The sequence below is a fragment of the Chelonia mydas genome, chromosome 11, assembly GCF_015237465.2.
Source record: "Chelonia mydas isolate rCheMyd1 chromosome 11, rCheMyd1.pri.v2, whole genome shotgun sequence".
NCBI classification, from domain to species: domain Eukaryota; kingdom Metazoa; phylum Chordata; order Testudines; family Cheloniidae; genus Chelonia; species Chelonia mydas.
The window spans coordinates 39,063,753-39,090,213 of record NC_051251.2 but is presented as its reverse complement, the minus strand read 5'-3'; the positions used below and the strand labels follow the sequence as shown (position 1 = coordinate 39,090,213).

Below are 26,461 nucleotides of genomic sequence, written 5' to 3'. Positions count from 1 at the left end.
CAGTCAGAGGGAAGATTTATGGCTTTGAAGTTTGCCGCTACCCAATCATCAAAGAATAGCGGCTCTTTCAGAAGCGAAAGCAAATCCTTTGAATCCACAAAGCTCCTATGGTGTGTTTGTTGGTCTGGATAAAAGAACTGATTATTAGGGGGGATGGGAAAGGAGGAGATAAAGGCGGGACAATTAATGAAGTAATCACTATGTGGGAAATGTATATACACAAATAATTGGATTTTCTTGATCAAAGGAGACCGCCTGGAGACCCACGCATTGGATGCTCAAGACACTGGATCTCCCCACCCCTTGCTGCCTTTTTGTGTGTGTGTGCAATTAAGGATTTGTAGCAGAGCCCTAAAGTGACAATGTGTCTTTGTTATCCCCAGAGAAATCTGCCTGCGGATTCCGCTGTTAGAGTTTGATGACTCAAAGTAACAATACAAACACAGCAAGTTCACCTGAGCCGGGCTGGGAGATCCCAGCTGCAAAACTTCCCGACGGTTTTTTCCTCTCTCTCCTGAAGCTGAGGAAAGCGAACTCCATCGAGATGGCTTAGCTAACGCACATTCCCCCCCTCTGGTGCTGCTTTCAGGAAGAGCACTCTGTGCTCTCTGTATTTGCTGTAATTACGGAGGCGCTGGGCTCGAGCCAGGGGTCGATGTAGCGGAGTTACAATGAGGGGTTCTTTGGGCACGTGCAAGCAGCATTAAAACTTAAAGACTGCGAAAATCACAGAGAAAGTGTCCTTTCCCCGGGGGGAGGAGGGCGATATAAAGGTGTGCAAAAGACGTGACTTTTTTTTTTTTAAGTGAAGGTGAGCGTCTCTCTCGGTAGCGTTTGTGTGTTAAACTGAACGGTTTGTGTGACGGTTTGTGTGACGGTTTGTTTGTTTGAAACGCCTCCCCGTTCAAACTGTCGGAACTGTAGCACGGGTGGCCACACCGGGGAACTATTACTCCGATCTCCGCCGAAGCCGCTGGTTGCCCTCCTGCCGCTGGCCGCAGCTCCGCTGAATCGCTTCCTCCCAGCGCTGGGGCTCCGGCCGTGTTTTAAAACCGAACGGGCTTTGGCCCACGTGGGCGAGAAAACTTTCCGCGGCAGCCGCGCCAGGGGCTTCCGAGCCTCCCCCGGCCCGGCGTTCGGCTCCCAGCGCAGCCCACCGCCCGCCCCAGGTGCGCGCGTGCGGCGGCGAGGGTGCGAGGGGACGCCGAGCGCCGCGCGCTCTCCCGTCGGGTCACAGCCCCTCTGCTTCCATCTCCTCCCCGCTAGCTACCGCGGCCGGATCGATCCGGACACGTGACGGACCAGGACGTTCATGAATATCTTGGCCAAAGGTGAGAGCAGATAGTGCCCTGCCCCTCCTTTCGCTCACATTTCTGTAACTCTTCCCCCAGGTAACTCGATCCTCCCAGTAGCCGTCGGGTTCAATTGTATTCACGTTGCCAAGGAAGCCTTTTTAAACGCCAGCACACAGAGATCTTTATCTGGCTTTCCTGTAGAAACAATCACTGGCCTCTCAACGACTTCCAAGAGTGGTGGGGCTTGAATTAGATCGGTTTCTTTGAAGGGATTAAAGTGCCAAGTCCTCTCCCACGGCTCCATATTGAGTCCTGGGGAGAAGTTTGGGCTCCCGCTGCTCCCCCCCCGCCCCCAACACTGACCCCCTAATGCATGAGTCACTTGAGGCTCTTCCCTGGGACTTGTAAATGCTTCATCAGATCGATACTATGGAAATGAGTACAACACACCCAAGCCTTTAAATCGATTCAGCCCCACTGCTAATGTTCAAGACTTCTCTGCCATGTATAACCTAGAGATAAAGACGCCTCCAAAACTTGGTGAATTATTCGGGGAAGCTGATCTCTGGGTCTGTTTGCAATGTAGAGTATGGTTTTAGGGGGGTCATTTCTTGTTGTCCTCACCTGATCGCAGAGGGCGAGGAGGAGCTGGTAATTACTGGTCTCCAGGACCCCTGAGTAGGATTGTAACACCTATGACAGACAATCGGAGAGCGCCGGAGTGGGACACATGAGTTCCAGCCAAACTTAAAACCAAACGCTGGCCGTGCCTTGCGTGTGATCTCTCCTCCCAGAGAATTGGGAAATGTTTACAGCTGATTGAAAACATGCCCGTGAATGCAGCAGCTCCAGCGCTCCAACAACAGAGGCATCGAATCGCTGGGGAGCAGCGGCAAGGCGCTCACTCTGCGCCACTTAGAAACCTCCGCAGCCGTCCCGCTGGTCCTTTGCGGGCTTTTCCCGGGTGACTTGAACACACACACGTGTACGTGTCAGTGCCCGGGGCTCCTTGGACGCAGCCTACTTGCCGTTTTGTTTAGGCAAGGGACAGAAACGCGCACCCATCCAGAAGCAACACTCGGGGCAGAACAAGAGGTTCGAGTTGCCGGGACACAACACACAATGGATAGGATCCTCATTCCTGCCCATTCTGATGGCCCGTCTCTTTCCTGGAGATGTAATAAGCGAACCACCCAAGTCAGAATATGTCACTTTCCCCGTTCCTAAACTTTTACAAAAAGTTTGATCTGATTTCTAGCGAGATCTTTTTCACGCGTGAATTGTATCTTTGATTAAGGAATTATTTGAATAATAAAATTCAGAAACGAAATGGAAGTCAAAGGTACAATTTTTAAAACAACTGAACGCGCTGGTGTTTCCCTTTCCCCTTCGTATAAATTATTCCTCCACGTATTTTGAATATCCAGAATGATTTGTTACATTGCAAAACAGTTAGTAGAAAGTTGGATTAAGTTCCTATACGGAATCCATACCTGGGATGCCATAAACTCCGCATGGATGGAAGCAATTGACTTAAAAAATTGAGGGGGAATTTCTAGTTTCCGGAACAAACAATGGGCAGAATAATGAAATGTTGCAGCAGTAATTTTCTGTACACATAATTAGTGTTCAAACTCGGAGCATTTCGGTCTCCTGAAATGTATTCTTAATGAAGTGATGCTCAGAGCTGTCATTAAAAATGCAGGACTGGAAGATCAAAGTACAATATTTATTTTAGAAATTTGTTTCAGTTACCAGGAGATACAGGTACAAGGCCAAATGCCAAGTCAGTTACCCAAAGCACTATTTTCATGAGCAGTGGGCGGCTGCTACTTGCTAATGTAAAACAAAGAGACGTCAAAGATCAGGAACAAGACACGAACTAGCCCTTAAAAGAGGCAGAATGGAATAGGATTCCACAACCACAAAAAACCCCAAACCCACCCAATGTGGGGATAGAAGAGGGTCAATTCAAGCAGTTACTATCTGGGTTACACAGCTAAGACGTACGCTGCGGTATATACGCAGATGAAACATGACACTTCTACGTAAACCCAAATTCCACCGTATAACGACTAGGCTGTAATAGCAGGGCCGGAGTTTTAAAGCAGCGAGGGCTAAGGCCAGACCCAGCTGGGAGACGGCAGCTGTAACTTGTCCCAGTGTGTGTGTATTTCTCTCCCTCTTGGATGGCTGCCGCCTGGTGTAGGGACCACAAAGAGCAGCAGCAAAGCGAGCCCTGCAGGAGGCGCTCTCCCGGCCCAGCAGAAGAGTGGAGCTGTGGGAGTAGCGCGCATTCACACGTCTTCCGCAGTGAGCAGAGAGAACCGTGAACCAAGGCGACCTGCGGAAAGAGAGGAGAGGTGGGGGAACGTCCTGTAGCACACCCAGCGATCAGACACACTAGCAGTGAGTTAGCTTCAAACAGTGCATTGGGGGCAGGCATTTCCATGGAGTGAGACTCCATGTGCCAACAACACACCCCACGTACTTCGTAAGTAACCCAAGTGGCGGCCCCTGCCCTGCCCTGCCCAGGCAGGCTGGTCAGGGCTCTAGCAGCCTCTTCCAAAGACAGCCTCAGCCTCCTGGCTTGTCTGAAACGCTCGCATTTCCCACCTCTGTCTTACACCATGTTCCTGCTTTGTTAAAGGTGCTTCAGGCTGCTGGGCACTGGAACTGTGAGAACAGCACACAGAGCTCCCGAAGGGCATCTGCCAATATCCCCAGTGATCTACAACAAAGTATTCCTCAGCGCAGTCACTCAGCGGGCCTTTGAAATCCTGCTCCAGCAGAAAGCTCCCTTTGTTCCCATCCTTCAGTGTGGAGGAGATCAAACTTTATCCTCTCCAGCTGGAAAGATTACTCCCCCCTCCTCCTGCAATCCGATATCCTCTGCCTTCACCTTTGAGGTTGGAGGAGGTTTGTGGGTTACTCTCTAACTCCTGAACACCTGACCCTAGAACATACTGCCTGTGGTAAGTCAAGCCCAGTGACAGATTTCCGAGGGTTTGGAGAAACTGCTCCAGAAAGCAAGTTCTGTCATAAACAAATAGCTTTTCTAAATAAAAGGAGAGTTTAGTACAAATTACTTTCCTCTGTCTACTGCTAGTGCCCTGTCTCTCAGGCTAGTGCCAGTCAGGAGTGTCCTGAAGGAAGGTTCAGAGCAATGTACTCCAACTGCCACAGTAGCTGGGGTCAGTCACATACTTTAATATTATGTTTACAACACAGGCTCCATTTCATAATCAGGCCTGTATCTTTAATAGATACTGCTTCAAGAAGATCTTCTGAGCATGCATTTAAAAAGGAGCAGGAGGATTAAAAAGCGCTGGGTCTACAATGGTCAAAATACTGCTCTTTGGAGGACTGAACCCTAATGAGGTGGCAATTACAGCTTTTTTTTAAAAACAGAAAATTATGCATGCATAATATTGACAGTCCTGGAGGCTGCAACCCTCAGAACAAACAGAGCATAGTCAGCAGCTGCAACCTTAAGGTGCAGAGAAAGTGAATAGGGAAGTGTTATTTATCCCTTCACAAGAACCAGGGGTCAGCCAATGAAATTAATAGGGAGCAGGTTTCAAACAAAAACAAACAAACAAACAGGAAGTACTTCTTCACACAACACACAGTCAATCTATGGAACTCATTGCCAGGGGATGTTGGGAAGGCCAAATGTGTGACTGGGTCCAAAAAAAATTAGCTAATTCATGGAGGATAGGATATTAGCCAATATGGGCAGGGGTGCAACCCCATGCTCTGGGTGCCCCTAAACCTCTGACTGCCAGAGCTGGGACTGGGTGATAGGGGATAGATCACTCGAGAACTGTCCTGTTCATTCACTCTGAGGCATCTGGCACCGGCCACTGTCGGAAGGCAGGATACTGGGCTAGATGCACCATTGGTCCGACCTAGTATGGCCTTTCTTATGTTCTTAAGCTATTCCAGAATAGCTCCCTGAGTGGACATCCTATTCAGGGACAAAAGTAACTTTTTTCCAGATAATTACTCTACTTTTTGAGAAAGAGCCTCCACTTTTCACCCCTAGGTAGGTAGGCTCTGCTTCTCAGTCAGCCCACCAGTGTGAAATATCCACCCCCATATCTGACACAGACAACACAGTAATGAGAGACCCAGACAAAGTATTAATAATTATTAAAAGCATCCCCCACAGGATATGCTCTGGATTGGAGAAAGTCTAATGAGGAAATGGAGTCCTCTGTTCACATTTTTTTGGTACATTAGCCTACAGGGTTTGTTTACAAGATCTGGATATCTGGCAAACAGGATATCTGGCAGTTGTACCTCTAGAGCCTTAACTGTGTGCAATTTGCATCTTGGATGGGACAAAAATAAAAGTGAGACTGAAGTTTTTTATAAAGCCTCTTGAGTCCACTTAAACATGGCACATTTTTCCTTCAGATGAAGGAAACGCACTAAAACATATTGAGACTGACACAGAGCAAAAATATATTGAGGATTTTGAGGCTTGCATTATCATTTTCCAACCAAAGTTTCAATTTCACATAGTTTAATGTAGTGTTTCCTTTTAAAGCTAATATGCCATTCAAGAAAATAAGACCATTTATATCCCTGCTACAACTTTGCCACGTGTTGTTAACGACCTAAACATTTTAATATATACATCTTCTGCACCATCCCTGGCTAGTCTTTTATGCCGCCTCTCCTTGCCTTTTGGAAACATTGGTATAGATTTTCATAATATGATACTTCCTCTCATTTTTTCCAGGCTTTAATGAGCGGTGAAAGAGTTAAAGTATCATCACTAGCATCCAAGTTAGAGCCCAATAAAATTTATGCCATTCTCTTCTCAAAGCTATTGTTTCAAGCTCTCTGGAAACTCAGGTCGACATTGCTACATCGGTTATACCTGCTTCACATTTTGAAGATTTTCTTCACAACCATAACAGCTAGAAATTTATTGAAAGAAAGAAAAACAAAGAAAGAAGCAAGCATGCTGAGACTCTAGACAGCAATCAAGAGCCCTGTTTGTTGAAGTCCTTCTTGTCCTCACATTTTAGGAAACACTGGATAAAAAACATGATTTTTTTTAGCTGCATGATTAGTTTGGGTGAGATTGGTTGGGATCATTTCATTTTACAGACACAGATAAACAAACACTAACCTTCTACTTATATTTAATTATTCACTATTCAGTTATGTCTTAACTAGACAGCAAATGTAAGATCTAAAAACTGGATCTGCATGGTAATTCATTTTGGTTACTTAGTACATTTATTGACAAATTACACAGCTGTTTATGCTGTGTGTCAAAACTGCAAACAACAAAGTTTAAATGGAAACAACATATGATCAATCAGCACTTTAATATCAGGTGGATCATCCAGTTATCAAACTGTATCAATTTGACTGAATCAGTTATTCAAACTTAATAATAACACATACAATTGTTAATGGATGACCAAGTTATGCTACAAATGCAGACTGCTTGCTGTTACATTAAATCTGTTCTAATGACAACAGAACTGCTTTTCAAGTAGCCTGTTCTTCAAAGACTACTGAAGAAGAGAGTATATCAAATCCATAAAAAGAAAAGGAGTACTTGTGGCACCTTAGAGACTAACCAATTTATTTGAGCATAAGCTTTCGTGAGCTACAGCTCACTTCATCGGATGCATACTGTGGAAAGTGTATGTTTTTTCTTGCACGGTACAATAGGTATGTAACTTCAGCTACTGTACCTTGCAAGAAATAAAACATGGTTTTGGTGTGATATAGCTGCAGCAACCTATAATTTACAAGAACTATTCCCCCTCCCTCCCCGAACCCTTTCCACCCCCCAAACAAAAACCAATCCAAACCAAAAAACCCAGCAGGACTGTGAGGGGCAGATCAGGGGAAAGGATGAATGGGAATCTAGTCGGGGACCAGAAATGTGGTGGGAGGGACACCCTGAATGTTGGTAGTTTTAAAGCTCGCATGCTCCTTTCCACACCAGTCAACCAGGACACAGGAAAGCTTTCCTTATCAACCAATGAAGAATTTTATAATTTACAAAAATGTACAAATTATTCCCAGAGTCTGGGAGTCAGAGTAATTTAAGAAAACAAAAGAGCCCAACATGACCATGACTCCAAATCAGCCCCACAACTTCTGGAACATCCAGCAATGCAGCCAGCCAAGGGGCCGTAAGAAGCCAGCTAGGAAGCATATTACATACCCAGATGTTACCAGAGAACACATTCCAGTGCTCAGTATATGGGTACTGTAGCTGTCAAGCAATCTGTGTGTGTAGCCACTGGTACTAACTAATATTGGGGCACATGTGGTTACCACCATTTGTCTGGTTAATAACAAGGGATTGTAAAAAGTACTAGTCCCCTCACACCCCATCCCGGCCAGCATTTCAGGTCAGGGCCCCCAAGAAGGTTTTTGTGAAGTATCAGTCAGATTTATGAAATGACTGAACTCCTCTTCTCCAGCTGGACACCTCTTTACAATGTTTGATTTTTAAAACCGCTCTATTTAGAAAATCTCTTACAAAGTATGTGGTGTGTCTTCTGTATCACATCATATTCTGAGGTCTTTGTATTCATTCGATGTAACACATAATAACTCAATACATAAGGAATGTGAAAAATTAAATTATTCAGTGTGCTGTAATGATAATTTTTAAAATTATGTTTTTCTATAAACAAAACTATATATATATATATATATATATATATATATATATATATATAATGTTGAAGACTCATATAGCGCCTTTCATCTTCAAAGTGCTTTACAAACATTAACTAAGCTCTTAGTAACACAGGGTTAGCCTTCTTCTCCCACTTAATGGATGGAGCAATCAGGGCAAAGGATTTAAGTGACTTGGCCTAAGACACAGAGGGAATCAGTTTCCGATTTGGAACTAGAACTCAGGAATTCCTTGGCTTCTAGTCTGTATTCAGGTTACTAGATTGTACATCTCTTTCAACCCATTTTTCTTGATCAAAGATTTCAGATACAGTTTGAAACACGGAACTCCAAAATTAATTAACAATGATCAGGAAGCATTTATTGAGAAATTTACCTATTACTACACCTGGCCTGCCATTCACAGGCTGAAGCAGGCAGGATCATCCCACCCCACATTTTACTTAGCTCTTAAACTAGTCCCTATTGCTCAGCCCAAAACCGGGTTGGATGCTTGGAACTTCATAGGAAGAAACAGGCCATGGAGCAGCCAGCATAGCCATCACATGATGACTACTCCAGTCTAATGGCTGGGATAGTTTCCATTGCCTAATAGTCCCTCTCTGGCGGAAGGAGTAGAGGATCTTCAAAGTGAAGGGCCTTCTGGTCTTCACCCCTTGGTCTAATCCTGCACCACCCCCAAATCCCCTGTATGACAATGTGCATCAAGCCCCAAATCCTACCATCTGGAGCAATAGGAACCATACATGTTTTATGGCAAGAGGGCCCTCTGCACCCAGGTGCAGAGGACAGGCTCTGCTTTTACAGTAACGCATTTATTAAGAAGATATACTTGTGTAGCTCTCAGATCAGAGAATCAAGACTAAACTGTGACTTTGAGAGACAGGTGCACTGGGAGGTGGAAAGGCAGAAGGGCAGCATTGGAGTGGCAGTGACTGGTCACATTCTGATTATGGAGGGCATATGCATTTAGGGCACTGGGGGAGCAACTACATTTAGTCTGCCTGATAAAATGACCCAGTGTGATCATTTTAATTTCTATCCATGGGGATTTCTAGGGTATCTGAGAGCTGAATTTAACCCACTATTTGTGTACCACAGTAGAACCTCACTAATTTACAATGAATGGGAGACCCATTGCAAATTACTGATGTTTCTTTGCATGGTAATTCTTTGCAAATTATCAAACAAGTGTACAAATAAAAAAGGAAGGGATACTGCCTCAGTAAAGATAGTTTGTTAACATACTCTATCAATTGTAATTTTAATTGCTTATAATACTATACAATGTAGCAGTAAAGGTACTGTAGTACATTTAATAACATAATGAAACCTTAGCAATATGAGACCTGACTATAGCCCTATATTGTAATAGGTGTTGATTCTACTGTAGTTGAATGCAAACAATATATCTGGATTATATTATCAGTCCTAATCTCCTAGTCCTTAGGCCTTGTCTACACTGCATAAACTTTGCTGAACCAGCTATACCAGCAGAGCCCCATAGACTCAGTATATGCCAACAAGAGTTCTTCTGCTGGCATAGTAATGCCACCTCCCTGAACAACGTTAGCTATGTTGACAGAAGCACTTTTATGTTGGCATAGTCACATCTACACTGGGGTTTTTCCTGGCATAGCTGTGTTGGCTAGAGGATGTGGTTTTTCACACCCCTGATCGACATAGCTATGTTGACCAAACTTTGTAGTGCAGGCCTGGCCTTTGTCTGGAAGGGGCTAGGAAAACTATCAAATATCTTGTGATGCAGTGCAGTGACTCTAAGACCAAAATGGCTCAGCTCTGTCAACACTACCACTTCAAATCATTTTTAACACCAGTTGAGGGGAGCCAGGAAGAATCAGTGGTTGACAACAGAGGTGAAAGTAAGCTGGTACGGTCTGATACAGCGTACCGGCAAGGGCCAGTACGCTGTGCCGGACCGGACCGGCTTCCCCAGGCTGGCGATTTAAAGAGCCTGGGGCTCCCCGCAGTGGCCGGAGCCCCTGGCCCTTTAAAGCACCACGGGAGCCCTGCCACCACTACCCCAGGGGCTCCGGCAGCGGGGCTCGGGCAGCGCTTTAAAGGGCCCGAGTCTCACTGCCGGAGCCCCTGGGTAGCAGCGGCAGGGCTCCGGCGGTGATTTAAAGGGCCTGGAGCTCTGCTGCAGTAGTGGCGGCTGGAGCCTGGGGCCTTTTAAATTGCCCCTGAGCCCCAGGGCTCCCAGCTGCCTCTGCAGCTGGTAGCTCCAGGGGTGATTTAAAGGTCCTGGGGCTCCCAGCTGCAGCCAGAGCGCTGGGACTTTTAAATCTTGATTTAAAGGGCTCGGGTATTTAAAGGCCCTGCCTCTTCCGGTTGAGGCCACACCCCCTGCCCAGAACTCCGGAGTACCAGTAAGTCCTTTAAGTTACTTTCATCCCTGGTTGACAACCACTGTCATCTTAAGGGCGGGGGAAAGAATATTAAAGCACAAGGAGCCATTCACCACAAAATTTACCTTAAAATGAAGAAGCAGGAGAAGAGACAATGGAGTAGAGAATTAGAGTTCTGTGGTCATTTACATGCCAGCATCTAAACTTAACAATGAAAGATTCTTCTCTGATTCAAAATGTCAGAAAACAGGGCCAAATGCTGCAGTCTTATACAATCAACATTCTTACTGAAGCCAATGGGAGTGTTGCCTGAATAAAAGCAGAGCAGAGACCTCATGCTTTGCTGCTTTTTTTTTTTTTTTTTTTTTAAATAGCCATTGCTACACATGCTAAGTATATTTGGTACATTGAGTGGTTCAGGAAGAAGCTCTTCTGTAGTGTCAATGATTCTTTTTAATGAGATATGGTTATTGGCTGATTTATGAAGTTCTCTTGCCAGTTTTCATTTAGTTGTTTCTAATTTAAGAATAAGATAATTTGCCTTCTAGAAGCAAAACAATGTTTATAAGGGAACAGAGTAAACACAAAATCCCTCTTAAATCAGAGGTTCAGAAATGCACATAGTGAATTTTGGCGTGGTTCTTCCCAACATCAACAGAGAAATTGATTCCAGCAATGTTCACAGTCCTGTCTATTAAATTTTACAGCAGGCACCCAAGAGAAAACATTACATTTACAGTTTTATCTAATTTTCCATATTAGGTTAGTGTTACCTTATCTGAAGAGTTTAATATAGGGAGAGACAAAGGAAAATTTCTGCCTCAGTTTTCTGATATCCTTGTGACCTCCTACTGGGCAATCCTACGCCCTCTGTTAATTGAGATACCCCTGCTGCTCCCTACTTTATAGTCCTAGCTGGGATTCTGATCATATAAGACTAGCCACTTCCTCTGTTCACTGCTGCCATTCCAATCCTCAGACGACCAGTATTTTCGCTCACACACTGAGCGTAGTACCCTTTATAAGGCAGAGCATATGTATAAGTAGAGATGCTACAGCCTATTTGCTGTGCACAAAGCACCAGACAGGAAGGACTGGAGCAGGCAGGGAGCCTGGGGTAGGAATAGGACTGAAGCTGGCAGAAGACCCAGGGTTAGGGTTGGGGCTGACAATAAACCAGAATCCCTGGCAAGAAGCATGAAATGGGATGTGGTAGCTGAATGGGCAGTACTTATCAGCTATACATAGCAGAAACCCAGCTCCCCTGTAGTTAGGGTTGAACATCGCTTTCTGTTTAAAGATGGGCTCCTCTAAGTGATCTAAAATCTGCATGCTTAACTGGATTATCTTGAAATGCAATGTACTAATGGGGGTGCTGGGTAGTCCAAGTCTGAGGTCGTTTGAACATGGAGTTCCTGATACATAGCCCTCCTTAAAAACCCAGAATTGTACAAAATCACCTGTTCCTTATGTTTTTGTGCCCATATCTGGGCCTTAGACTGTGGCTGTGAGCCTCCCCAAACTGATCTCAGTACCTTGGGATTTTTCTCCATTACTGCATGGCACTTCTACTTTGGGGAGAGGGGGTTATATTAAAGAATTTATTCTGGGGGGCACATCTCCGTGGGCTCCCATGTGAGATGGGATCTAGGGGCCCTGCTCCTCTGATGGGATCTGAGCTCTTCTCCCTCTCCCCCAAGAGCAGTCTGAGCCCCTCTCCTTTCCTGCCATGTATGAACTAGGAGCTCAGCCCCTTCAGGGGGTGGGGGCTGAGCTCCTCTTTCTGGACCTTGTGTGTGAACCATGATCTAAGGGAGCCCTGCCCCTCTGCAAGGGTGAGTGTTTAAGCCCTTCTCCCTGACTCCTCCTGAGAGAGCCAGGATCTGGGAGTCATCCTTCTGGGTGCAGAGCTGAGAACAGACATGCCTGCTGCATAGCACAGGTTCATAAGCCCTGACAGCAAAGCTACATATATATGTTCTACACTCAAACAGTGAACCTACTTTACAGAAACACAGTTGCTAAATTTTACAACACCTCCACCACATATTACAACTGCTTCCCCCTTATCCACAAGATTTCATCTAGCACGGTCCTTTCACTACCCATCATTAAATACACAGACCTCATAGCCCACCTCACTGTTGACAAACCCTGTGGCAAGTTGACACCGGTGTACTGCTACCGACAACCTGCAGAACTCAGTGCTGAAATGAGGAATCTTGGGTTCCTCAAGGGGCACAGGCACTCTTTCCTTGGATCACACACACACAAGGTGAGGGGTGGCCGGGAGAGGGGCTCACACACTTCCCCAAGATCCCACCCAGATCTCTTCATATCACAATCACAGCTCTGCCAACCTTCTCTAACTAATCCCTCCAACATTCATACAGCTTAAATACAGTGAATGCAACTGGAGTGCATGCAGATAATTCTCAGTGGGTGCTGTCAGCTCCAGGTGGGGAAAAGTTAGGGTTGCACTGGCATGTACCTTAACTCTGTATTACCTAGTTTTCAGATATTTAAGATTGCATTACTTTACTTCTTTATTTCCTGGTTTTCAGAGGTTTGAGTTTAGCTGAGCTTGAAATATTGGAAGGGCACAAGGCACCACAGGGCAACCTCAACTTTGTTAAATAAGTTTTTGGGCATTTAATTTTTTCCTTGCTAGTTTTACTCAAACTTTCCTAAAGCCATTATTTTATGACATAATTCACAATCTCACATCATGCGGGGCTGGATGGTCCAGAGGACTGGTAAATCGTGGAGCTTTTCACCTTTTCACAGGCTTGAATTCAGGTCAGGGCAGTAGGGATGGAAAATCATTACCACATGACAGCTATTCAGTGGTCTCCCTACATGCAATGAATTTCAATCCTGTTACACATCACAATTTGTAGGCAATTCCAGATGAACTAAGAATTGAATGGAGACTCTAAGGATACTGAGAACAAACTTGTACTGCTACTTTTCATACTGTACTTGATCTGTGATTAAACAAATTTTGTGAGCCAAGGAATCACTTATCAAGTATTTTGTACAAAATTCACCAAACGCTTACTATTTTTAACAAAAATACCCGCCCCCTCCCAATCCCCTTATTTGAGTGATTCAGTCCGACTGCAGGCAGGGACTGTGTATTTTACTGCATATGGTCTATAAAACATCTACTATAATTTAGGCACAGTATAAATAATAGTATTTATATCTTTATCTAGGTATATCAGCTCTGGAAGGAATTTTTCAGGGAGGGACTAGCAGAAACAAAATGAGATCTTTTGATCTTGTGATATCTGTGTGATATTTTTTGACCAGCCTAATTTGAAGGGGAAAAGATGTTTATGTTAGAGGGATCCAGGGGTATCCTTCTCCCCTCCCCTCCAGGCAATTTGTTTGAAAATGCTCGCCATTCGGTGCAACATGGTACATTCAACAGGGGCAAAAATCATCCCTAGGAGGAGTGGGTTTGCTACAGAAGAGAATGAATTCCATCAGAGAAAGCCCCATACCCTACCCCCCAACCCATACAAATAGAAACACTGTGAATATGGTGGTGATAGCTATGTGATAAATCATGGAGCCATATGATAATCAATATACAACATATATGTGGAAGTGATATCTCTGTGATAAATTGGAGAAGGATGTGATAACTTTGTGTATCACATTCCTGTACAATTTCTCACATACCTATGATTTCATCACTTGCCCACTATTCCATCTCTCTGAAACACCAACAGTCACACCACTTGACAGTACCAAGCAACCACTATTTTTAAAAATCAACCACTCTCTGAAATATTTCGTCCTTCTCCACCCAATGCTGGAATTGCCCCCAAACTCACACTCACTCATGGTCCAAGACACACAAGATTCTATCCTAAGCCGGTAACAGGTTTTTAAAATGTCATGACTTTAAATTCCAATATCTTGTGGCCCTGCAAGTCTAGGTGAAAGAACATTTTTTTCTTACCATCAGAAAGGGGAGATTTCCACCCCTTCCAATGGGACCCAGGACCTAGCCCGGAAGTCCTGATATCAGATTTTAATGCCATGGCAATTTTGTTTAAAAAAGCTACTTAAGTTATTTTTAGAAGTATTTTACATTTTATTGTTCCGATTTTGCTTTTTTTCTTTGAGCTTGTACATTTAGCCTCATGGTAGCTAAGTTACTAGACTTTATAGGTGGAGTGATACAAAAAATAGTCCCAATATTTTAAAAACATATCTCCAAAGCATCTCTGAGTGTTTTTCTAATGTATGTGGCATGTGGAACTTAAATGATGATTTAATATGGTAAAAGGGCTTTATCACAGCACTTGTTAGGGATAACGTTCATAACGCACTTTAAGCCTACGTCTACACTATGAGACAGGGGTGTGATTCCCAGCTCTCATCGAGCTAGTGCTGTAATAAGAGCAATGTAGCTGCAATAGTACGGGCAGCGGCATCAGGGACATGGACTAGCTGCCCAAGTACACACCCACAGGGTTCAGGCGGGTTTGTACTCAGGGTGGCTAGCCTGTGCCCATTCTACCATTGCTACACTACTAGTTTTAGTGTGCCAGCTCAGATGAGAGCTAGCATGAGTTTGTGTATCACCCCTGGTAATCACCCCTCTACCTCAGAGTGTTAATATAGCCTAAATATCTTCTATTTGCTCCCTCCTTTACCCCAATCTTCCAGTCTTTTCTCTCTCATATTCTATTGTTTCTTCCTGCCTTTTATCCACTCCCACCTGTCTCTGTACCCCCACGATCCCGGAATCTATTCACTTTTCCATTCATTCATCAGAGATCTCCAGCAATGCTTTGTCCATCTCAACCCCTAGAACTGTCTCCCTCTTTGCAACCCCAGAAACTGGATACTAGAGTGAAAGGAATTACAGGAAGCCCTAAGATATAACAGAAATAGTTTCCTCTCTCAGAGATAACAGTTAGTGTGCTGTTCTGTTGAGCTCAGTGCAGCAGCATGAAGCAAAAACATGGCTGCCACTATCTCATTGTGCTGAGGGGAAGGAAGCCATCCCCACATTTGTAATCCATCCTCTTTTGAAATGAAATGGGAGATGGTAAAATCGTGGCCATTTTGAGCTCAGATTCCCTCCTTTCAGTGAGAAGGAAGATGAGGCCTTTCTAGCCTCAATTCAGGGAGCTGATGCCAGTCATGTTTCCTGCTCCCCACGACTGAGTTGAGCATCAAAGAAGAGCACAGCACAGAGTTAGCTGTAACACTGAAGATTCCCAGGAAAGTCCTCAAAGAGCCCCCTGAGCCACAGTCTACAGTTCAAGAACACCCCAAAATAGAGCACTTTAGCCTTTAACTCTGTCGAGTCAGCACCTATCATGAGCACTACATTCATTTGAAAAATTCACATCACTATACTTTCATCCGGTCAGCAAAAGTTTCAGATATCAAATGAGAGGAACCTTTTCTCTTTATTAAAGCAGTGCAAATATTTGTATCCTCTAGATTTCTGCCTGCAAATCAAAAATAGGCAACTTTGAAATGTACAATATGTATGCACTAGCCACTCAAATTTCTCTCTAAAAAGAGGTAATATTATTGAGCTACTAGACAGTTTCTAATATATAAAACCTTATATATTTTACTCTCATTTGGTGGTTTGATGATAGGTGCTGTCACCTTCTGAAAATCTGGCCCATTTAGCATGTTGCAAGTTGGCCCCAAAACACTTGTCACTTTTGAAAATCATGCCTACCGTACCCTCTTAGTTGTAAGATAATTTACAGATAGATTCTGAAAGAAATTGCTCTCTGAAAATTGTTGGAAATTTCCACCCTGAAGAAAAAATATGCAGAACATATTGAGGCTTGAAGCTCAATAAAGGCAGGCACTGAGTTTATAACATACCTAGTTTATCAATCCATGGCTACATACAAACCCAAACAGTGTCAGTTAATGCTTCCAAATGTGGCCTCACAAGCCCTATACTTGAACCAAAGGAGAACCTGCATTTGCCATGTAAAAGCAATATTGGTTCTTTGTATCCTCTTTGTAGGCCAGACACTAATGTAGGTCTTTTCAATTAAGTGGAGGCCCAGATGAGGGCATACAGACACACACAAGCTGATACATTTCAACTTATTGGAGAGGAGGATCAAGCTTTAAACTGTAAATTTTACACTGTTTTCTCTCATTAATATGAAATCACACTACGTTTTTCTGCTACAAATTCTACTGTGCATATATTTCTTTCAGTTTTAGCCCCAAGTAATCTCTGTGTAGCATTATATGGAATATAATTTTGCATTGTGAAACATGGTGAAAAAGCATGTGCCTCTAGAATAAATCATTCTAGAAAGACAGACATGTTTTACCCCATCAGTATTTTCTCTAGGCTTTTGTTACCTGTACAGAAAGAAGCCACACTTTCTGGGCTGCCTTAACTGAAATGATCTGTGAGCAGAGCAAATGAGATTTGTAAGATTTGTTTCTGTTGTCATTATTAAACTTCATATGTGTAGCTATCTAGAGAACATGTCGTATTTCTCCAAACTTGAAAAGAAGTTTCTGTCTTATTGTTGCAATTTATTAAGGGCAAACAATCTGGGGCTTATAATAGGCCTGTAGGCAGAACAAAGCCCTTGTCAAATGGAAGGGGTGGCTGCTCAGCTGGGTATCATGTAAATGTGCAAAAAGAACTGTTCTGTTCAAAGACACTAGACATGCTTTTTAAATATAGCATCTCTCAGATAATTGAAGAGTTGCCATTTAACTGTTGTGTTGGAAATGTTAATTAAAATTAGCTCAAGAAAACAAATAAAGCTGCAATTGTATATTTTTGTAAGATCTCATGCTAACAAACAAACTCATGTATCCCTTATGTTTGTATTAGATTTCTGAGTATTATATGAACCTAAACAGGCAGCTCTATTGGCATTTATATAATTATATTATGTAAGTTAGGATAAGTTCATTGACTGATCTATTCATCTGGACAGATAGTTTGAACCTTATCTGATGCAAGTATGTCTTTTTAATAAAACAGGTCATTTTGACTTTTCCTTTGACAGACACTTGTGTCTCAAAAACCAAGTCAATTTCTCATTCTGCAGTTCATTTAAGATTTCTAATTATGTGATTGCTTTGCAAGGACTGAAATTAAAATGACAGATAAAGATAACAATGCAATAATAGGCATTTTGCATGCAGTGGTCCACTTGAGCTGAAAGATTTTTTCCCCTCTTCCTTTTGAAACAGATAATCAGGACAGTGTCATCAATTAGATTTTCACTTTAACTTTTCCTAATGTTTCTGGACTTCACTGCTTGGCAAAGACAATTGGAACAGATTTCTTTATTTTTTCCTCTGGCCTAAAACTCAACCCCCCCCCCCACTTCCCAAACTGTTACCACTGAAGAGTTTATTAAATGGCTGAAAAAGACAGCTGGTCCCACCATCTGTTAAAATTTTTCAGGGGCCAAATGAAACAGGTTACACCTTTGGCCATGCCAAGTCTTCCAATACCCCCTTCCTCTCACAGCCTGCGGAGGGCTAATCTGAATTTCACGCTCTGATTTTGCTATTGCTAATGTCTGAGCTTCTTACTGTTGCTTATATTACTTCTCTTTTCAGTAACAAAAGCCATCCTCTCCTTTCAACCAAGTTCATTTGCAATCAATGGAATACTGGTTCTACAGTTTCCCTTGCAGAAAAGACTACCTTGAAGGAAACCCACAGAGAACGAATATCTGACTTTTTGGAGCAATAGCAAGGAGCAGGAGTATGTTTCTGTTGTTTTGGAACCACTCTTCTATAAATGCTAATGGAGGTAATTCACATGTGCCAACAAAGACATAGTCTACAACACACTGCAGGTGTGAGGGGGTTGAAACAAAAGGGATGCTAACCCTAATGGTATTTCTTGTCATTAACAATTCTTTGATGTTCACACTCGAGGCTCTCTTTTATCTTGTAGTTTTTCAGCTATCTTTGTTAACATGCAGCACAACTGAACCTTCTCTCTCCCCCCGCCAGCATTTAAAGACATCTGCAAAATGTTCAAGCTAAGTTAGTTTCCACAGCATCTTTCAGTAACACACAGTGAAGTAGAATGAGATAAAGCTTATAAGGTTATTATTAAAACATCAGTAAGTTCCTATCATTAAGTTGAAGAAGCAGATCAATAAAAAGGAACTCTTAAGTTACTTTAATAAGGATGAGTTTCCTGTAACAGAACTGGGGATTAACTCTAGTGTAACTCAAGTGGTGTTTGTAATACAGCAGCTCTGATAAGAATAGTTTGTTTTACTTGCACTCACTAAAAATAATTGCAAATGTTTCAAATGTATTAGATCAATAAGTTCCTGTATTAAAAAAGCTTTTATAGTAGAGCGATATAAGGACATTTAGTTTTATAGAAGGAGGGATTTCTCTACCGCTAAGCAGAAAGTGGGATTCATCCAAGGAGCTGTAGGTGGAGTTTCTCCACGTCCATCTGTCTTTTCATGACCTACAGATGGTAAAACACTGTGTTTTTAAAAATGTACAACTTGGTACGATGACAGTAAAATGAAATGAACAATCAAGGCACAAAAGACATTGTTCTAAACTAATGCGCAGTATCTCCAAACAAATACTGTAGTACAATGCAGTAGGGTTTGTGCATGCTACGAACAGTGCCAGCATTTTGCTTTCATCTCATCAGTCACATCCTGTTAGATCGAATCCATTTTATCACTGTATGTTGTGTTACATTGCAGTATGCTGTAATGTTAAATATCTAACAAGATCAACACCCCTTTCCAATCAGATTTCTGCTGTAAATCTGGATATTAGCAACTGTTTTTCAAAATGCTGATAATATAGTTATCAGCTATCAAAACTCCAGGTGATGTGAAATCTCTATGGAGAATTTGCTTTTGTTGCTCTTTTAGAACTCCATCATTAATTTAGTCAAATAGTAATCTGTGCCTGGATAGGATGGTGTGAAACTCCGAACTGGGATATACATACAAGGCTCTTCTGCTACCAATGCTAAATAACAAGAAGCAGACGGTAAGCAATGCTAAAGAACTATCATATTCATTATTTACCTGCTTTATACCTTATTTTACATGATGTCTGAAGGCAAAATAATAATATTGCACTGAGTATTATCTTATCCCAGAGTTTAGGTGAATAAAATGATGGATTGAGTGCTCTGATCTCTGTTTATTGCAGCATAAGGCAGACTCAGAAATGTTTATGGCAATTAGAAATATCACCTTATCAGCAATTTCAAAAAATGAAAATGTTGTTATTTTTAAGTTTTGTATTGTGGTAGTGCCTAGGAGCGCCAGTTATGGACCATTGTACTAGGGGCAGTGCAAACACTGAACAAAAATACAGTCCCTGCTCCAAGCACTTTACAATCTATGTAGGAAATGTTCTGTGATCAAAGTTTCTACATAATCTTCCACCTTAAATTGGGTAAATTTGGTGCTTACCAAAAAAAGAGTACTAATATTGTCAGATATTGCATAACTTTCCTCACATAGCTGTGCCAAAGCCTCTCATTCCAAATCTATATCATCCCTTCTGTTTCAGTCATGGGCTGTGACAGAGCACTGCTTTTTCAGCTAATCCCTGATCCACAACAATCTTGCTATTCCAGTCCTGGCTCCCAGATAAACCCGGATAATGCATCTCCATCAGATTAGCCATACTCTTGTTATCCCAATCCCACACAGCCCTGCCAATAAATTGCAATCCAGGCTTGCCACTTTCCTGCCACTGCAATTCTGGGCTTCTCTTGAGCAGAGATTCCAGTTGTGTCATGTAATGTGGCTTGTGATCAGGTTTTGTGATATTTGCCAGTATCATCAAGAAACTAAAATGAGGCCATCAAACTTATTTTCACTAGTGGCCTTGATCAAAATTTGGGCCCAAGTCTCCTTCAGAAAAACACATATACATTAACTTGTGAGCTCACCCTAGTACCTGTTTGGAGAATAGTTAACAGCACTTTACAACTGCTTTAGAAATTGTTGCTTAGATTGTGTAATAGTTGTACATTCTCTGCAACTGAATAGCAATGAGGCCTGCTAAACAAACAAATGACATTTAATCCATTATTGGCATGGGCAACTAACATACAGAATCTGGTTTCTGGAAACATAACTAATTTCCTTTTATGGCATCCAACACCATGGTATCTGAGTCTATAGTAAACAGCCCACTGATGAGAGTACATATACATTTGTTGTTCAGATGTGTGTGGGATGCACACCTATGACAAAATGAATTTCTAACAATTCTTAAGAAACTGCAGAGAATGAGTCTAAGATTCAACTTGAATTTACCCGTAAAGGGGTGTTAACTTTTATGAATCATTATCCCAAGGGAATGGAAAGACTCTCACTGACTTCCATGGGCCCAAAGCATTGCTCCCCAGCATTTTGAGTCTAAGAGGCATCGCATGCTGTTTTCATAAAGCTGGCAATCCTGCTTTGCTTGCTGAGGAGTGACTTTTTCTCTGGCTGAACATTTTGTTCCAACAGCTCCACAGAGTGCTCTATCTTAAAGAAAAAGAGTACCAACAAAATTTGTCTTCAATGGTAACAGAAAGATATGAGATTATTGACAATTGTTTATTGCCAGGGATGAAAGATGGGGTGGGTAATGGGTACATTTATTATGGCACAACAGTGAAGTCTCTTGTGATCAATATTTGGTGTCAGAGCCACTGGGTTGGTTCTCGCCAGCGGATACTCTTATACCATAAGATGTATTCTTAACCACATGTATTCATTTGTATTTCAGTCATTCCAATAAACAGGAGATATTCTAAAATGTCAAGGACAGATTGTCTTTCTGATTTATCCCATTTTAGGACTTTTAGGAAATGGGAAGGGCAATATAAAGCCCCATGTTTGCCATTTATTATTTAGGTCTCCATTAATACTTTTGTAATGCAAATAGTCGGCATTCTTCAGTTTCAAGAGACCATGCGTATGCACCCCTCAGAGGTAAAGAATTAACTCAGTTGTTTTATGGCAGCTGCAAACATGGATGAAGAGACCAACTTGAGAGAGAGCCCCTGGTGCTCAACTCTACACCAATAAAGTATGAGATTAGAACAGGTGGCTGCTGCTTTCCGTGTTGTGTCGACGCTCAAAGTGAAGCTGGAGTACCTTTCCAGGGCGCAAGCCTGGGCAGATGATATAGAGGCCCTGAGTTGCCCATGCATCAGGACCCTGCTCTTGGCATCACCGGTAAAATCCAGAGGAGAGGAAGAACTAATACATCTGGTACCAAATCCACTGCAGGAGTCGCTGGAAAGATACTAAAATATTAGTACCTCACCACCTTCGGGGCTCCACTCCAGATTTTCTGTCTGAGTTTACTCTCATAGCCTCACATTCTCCTGAATTCATCCACAAGGCAGTGGGGCTTTTCTGTCAGGGGCTGCTCCCTTACCCAGGCTACCCACAAGGCAGTGGGTTTGATGAGCCTCAGGTAGTACCGTCTACTCTCATTACGGTAGCAGGCATAACCTGACTTGACTGTACAATTCAAATACAACAATAATTTATACTTAGATTTCTACTTCTATAAAAATTGTAAGTATTTGATAACACTTCTCTTTTCACCTTTGGGACTGAATCTGATCTCACTTACATCAGTTCCACTCTGATGTCACTTCACTGATAGTACTAGTTACAGTTGATTTATAAAACTGTGAGATCAGAATTATGCAGTTGGAATCTGAGCTCCAGTACACAATTCCCCTTTGGAATCTAAGTAGGGGCTTGTCTATACAGCCCTCCAGTTTGGACTACAGGGATGTGAATGGCAGTGCACACCAAAGTGCTGTGCTGTAATTCCCCCCTTGTGGATGCTGTGGGCATGAACTAAAAGATTCCTCATTTGCATGAAAGTAAGCTTCTTCAAACAGGATTTCATTAATGTGAACTAGGACCCTTTTAATTCAAGCCTGAGGCATCCACACAGGGGAGTTTCAGCACAGCACTTTGGTGCACATGGCTAGTCACAGCCCTGTAGCCCAAACTGTGGGGCAGCAGAGCCATGCCCTAAGTTTAAGCATAAATCGTTTTAATGTTTAGGATGACAGAATTTGGAAGCTACTATTTAAGCAAAAGCAAACACCCTACAAACATGAATGGGCTAAGCCTCATAACACCATTGTAAGATAGGTAAATTATTAGTGTTATCATCATCATCCTCACATTTTACAAATGGTGAAACTGAGCCACTGGAAGATGAAGAGGAAGTCAGTGGAATAACTGGTGACACAACCTAGATTTCCCGACCTCCAGCCATCTTCTTTAGTCACAAGACTACCTTCTCTCTCCCTATTCCTGATATCACCATCCTTTCCCCCATATTATGTGTCTCCTGACTAGGACCAAAGAAACAACTGTTGTGAGGACTCTCCATTTCCAACACCAGACCTTATTTCTCACAATAGTTATGCTTGGCTGACTATAGTCACTTGAATGAAATCTGTAGCCTCTTCTCAATATCTGTTGGCTCATGCAGGATTTCATGCAAGTGAGTATGGGGCTGAGCTCTGGGATCTTCTACCCTCACAGCATTCCAGAGCATGGCCTTCAACTCGAGCACTACACAACAATTTTTCAGTCCCAGAGCCCAAGCCGCATGAGCCCGAGTCAGTTGACGTAGGCCAGCTGCAGGTTTTTTATTGCTGTGTAGACATACACTGCGGGGCCTGGCTCACTGCTATACTCAACACATTTCTTAAAGTGGGTGCAAATGTGAAGTGGATGTAATTTATGCATACTCTGGAGCCCCTTTATAGTGCCAGAGTGGTATAAATGGGTCAATGAGAAGCAAGCTGAAAATGCACAAACTAGAGGCACCATTATTTAAAATTAATTCCCAAATGCTCATTGTGCTTTTTTTGTTTTTGTCAGCACTGGGAGGAATTTTCATCCCAATATAACAGTGAAGTCACGGGGAATATTGCCATTGAGGCCTCATGCTGGGATTTATCTTTCATTCAACCCTTTGCCTGAAGATAAGGTTTTCTTATTTTATTACACATACTGTCTAACAAAGTCTTTCAACTAGCTAGTTCACAACAAGATCTGTATTCTGCGTACTTTGAAGGCCCTCTAGGCAACTGGTATCAGATATCAGCTCACCAGGGCTGCTCAGCAGCAAAGGTTTCCCTCTACTTTTGTTTCACCATTAATCTCTCTCGCTCTCTCTCTCTAAATAGAGCTGTTTGGGAAATTTCCACTGGAAATTTCAGCATTTTGAAATTTGTTTTCATTCTGAATCAGAACAAAAATCTGACATTTCAAAATTTTGGAAAGGAAATTTGGAAAAATTTTGATGCAGAACCATTGAAACATTTCATTTAGATAAACTAAAAATGTCTAGTTTCAATAATGCAAAAACATTATCATATAAAATATCAAATACATTATGATTATGTTATATATCATATAATATTAAAATTAATATTTAAACATACAGCAAAACTAAATGAATTGAAATGACATAGTGAAAACAAAATGTTTCAACATTACTGAAATGACAAAGTTGAAATAATTTATTTTGACTTTTTTCCCATTGAAAATGTCAAAACTGACATTTTCCAGCAAAGTGTTTTGATTTTGACAAAACTGAATTTTCCAGTGGAAAGCTTCTGTTGAAAATGTTTCCACCAGCTCTATATACCACCTTTCTTGAAAGCTTTTTCCTGTATCCTTTGCCCCCTTTCCTTCTGACACTGGAGGACAAATGCATGTCGTCCATATAGCTACTGGAGAATTTGGACTGGGTTTCATAAACACTCAGAGCTAACTCCTTCAAACTCATTTTTATATTTTCACCTGTAACTGTAAAAGCCCATTCAAACAAACAGGGCCAGATTAACTCTCCTGTGGACTCGGGGCTATTAGATTTTGTGGGGCCCCTGTAGACAAGTCTTTTTCCTAATTTAAAACAAAATGATTACAATTATGGCATCGAGGCTACTAACACTATACTAAACTTGCCTTTTAATTAGGGCTGTCAATTAATTGCAGTGAACTCATGCAATTAAATAAAAAACATGATTAATTGCAGTTTTAATTGCACTGTTAAACAATAGGATATCATTTGAAATTTATTAAATATTTTGGATATTTTTCTACATTTTCATATATATGGTATTCTGTGTTGTAATTGAAATCAAAGTGTATATTATTTTTTATTACAAATATTTGCACTGTAAAAATGATAAACAAAATAATAGTATTTTTCAGTCCACCTCATACAAGTACGGTAGTGCAATCTCTTTGTCGTGAAAGTGCAACTTACAAATGTAGATTTTTTTTTTACGTAACTGCACTCAAAAACAAAACAATGTAAAACTTCAGAGCCTACAAGTCCACTCAGTTCTACTTCTTGTTCAGCCAATAAGACAAATAAGTTTATTTACATTTGCAGGAGATAATACTGCCCTCTTCTTATTTACAATGTCACCAGAAAGTGAGAACAGGCATTTTTATGGAACTTTTGTAGCCAGCATTGCAAGGTATTTATGTGCCAGATATGCTAAACATTCGTATGCCCCTTCATGCTTCGGCCACCATTCCAGAGGACATGTTTCCATGCTGATGACCCTCGTTAAAAAAATAATGCATTAATTAAATTTGTGACTGAACTCCTTGGGGGAGAATTATGTGTCTCCTGCTCTGTTTTACCTGCATTCTGCCATATATTTCATGTTATAGCAGTCTCAGATGATGACCCAGAACATGTTGTTTGTTTTAAGAACACTTTCACTGCAGATTTGACAAAATGCAAAGAAGGTACCAATGTTAAATTTCTAAAGATAGCTACAGCACTCAATCCAAGGTTTAAGAATCTGAAGTGCCTTCCAAAATCGGAGAGGAACAAGGTGTGGAGCATGTTTTCAGAAGTCTTAAAAGAGCAACACTCTGATGCGGAAACTACAGAACCCAAACAACCAAAAAAGAAAATCAACCTTCTGCTGGTGGCATCTGACTCAGATAATGAAAATGAACATGTGTTGGTCTGCACTGCTTTGGATTTTTATCAAGCAGAACCCATCATCAGCATGGATGCATGTCCCCTGGAATGGTAACGGAAGCATGAAGGGACGTATGAATCTTTAGTGCATCTGGCACAAACATCTTGTGACACCGCTTACAATAGTGCCATGAGAATGGCTGTTCTCACTTTCAGGTGACATTGTAAACAAGAGGCAGGCAGGAGTGGCGTGAGGCCATGGCATGCAGGCAGTCCTGCCTGATCACTGCTGCGCCGGGGTCCCCCCTTAGAACAGGGCCCTGGGCTGCAGCCCCTAAAGCCCCTGCGTTAATCCGGCCCTGCAAACAAACAGACTTATCATACCTATAATAGAATAAAATAATGATTATTATATAAAGATATCCATTCATTTCCTTCCAGGCAACTCAGACCCCTCTGATATTGACATTTTAAAAATATGGTGATACCTGTATTAAAGGACACCTGTCTTAAATGACTGATGTACATCCTCTCCAAGCATTTTACAATACTAAAATATCTTATTAAGTGATCTCCCCACCCCTAATGTAAGCAGAGACTGAACAAATATTGCCCCACTGCGAAAGGCACTATATAAACATACAGTAAGAGACAGTTCCTGCTCCAAGGAGCTTACAATCTAAATAGAGAAGACAAGACAAGAGATGGGAGAAAGTAATTATCCTCATTTTACAGATGGGGAACTGAGGCAAAGAGAGACTAAATGACTCACTCAAGGTCCCAGACAAGATCTGTGATAAAGTTGGGAATTGAACATAGATCTCTTGAGTCCCAGGCCAGTACCTTAACCACAAGTCCAACCATGGCCAAAAAGCCAGAACTGAAATCAGCAATGGCACTCAAGCTGGAGCTTTTCTGGTATAAAGTGCAGAGAGGGGCTGGCAGGATCCTCTCTGGGAAGATACCTGACTCTGGAACTCAGCGTTCATTCATTTCTCCCCTTGGTCCATCTCAGCTTGGATCTATTAACCCTTTGGCCACACTGCAAGGCCCATTTTTTCTCCCATGTACTTGGTAAGAGGACAATTTGAGGGGCACTTTTTTGGAGGGGGACATTTACTGTTAGGAACATCAGGGATG

The 26,461-nt window shown here is 42.1% G+C and overlaps 1 protein-coding gene across 1 annotated transcript in view; it reads right to left on the bottom strand.

Moving 5' to 3' along the window:
• Positions 1-3,010: 3,010 nt before the first annotated feature.
• MYO3B (myosin IIIB) overlaps positions 3,011-26,461 on the bottom strand; it is a 298,357-nt gene continuing 274,906 nt past the window's right edge. The window contains exon 35 of the mRNA XM_043525586.1: positions 3,011-3,639. The gene's annotated coding sequence lies outside the window, so the exon portion shown is untranslated. The remainder of the gene's footprint in view (positions 3,640-26,461) is intronic.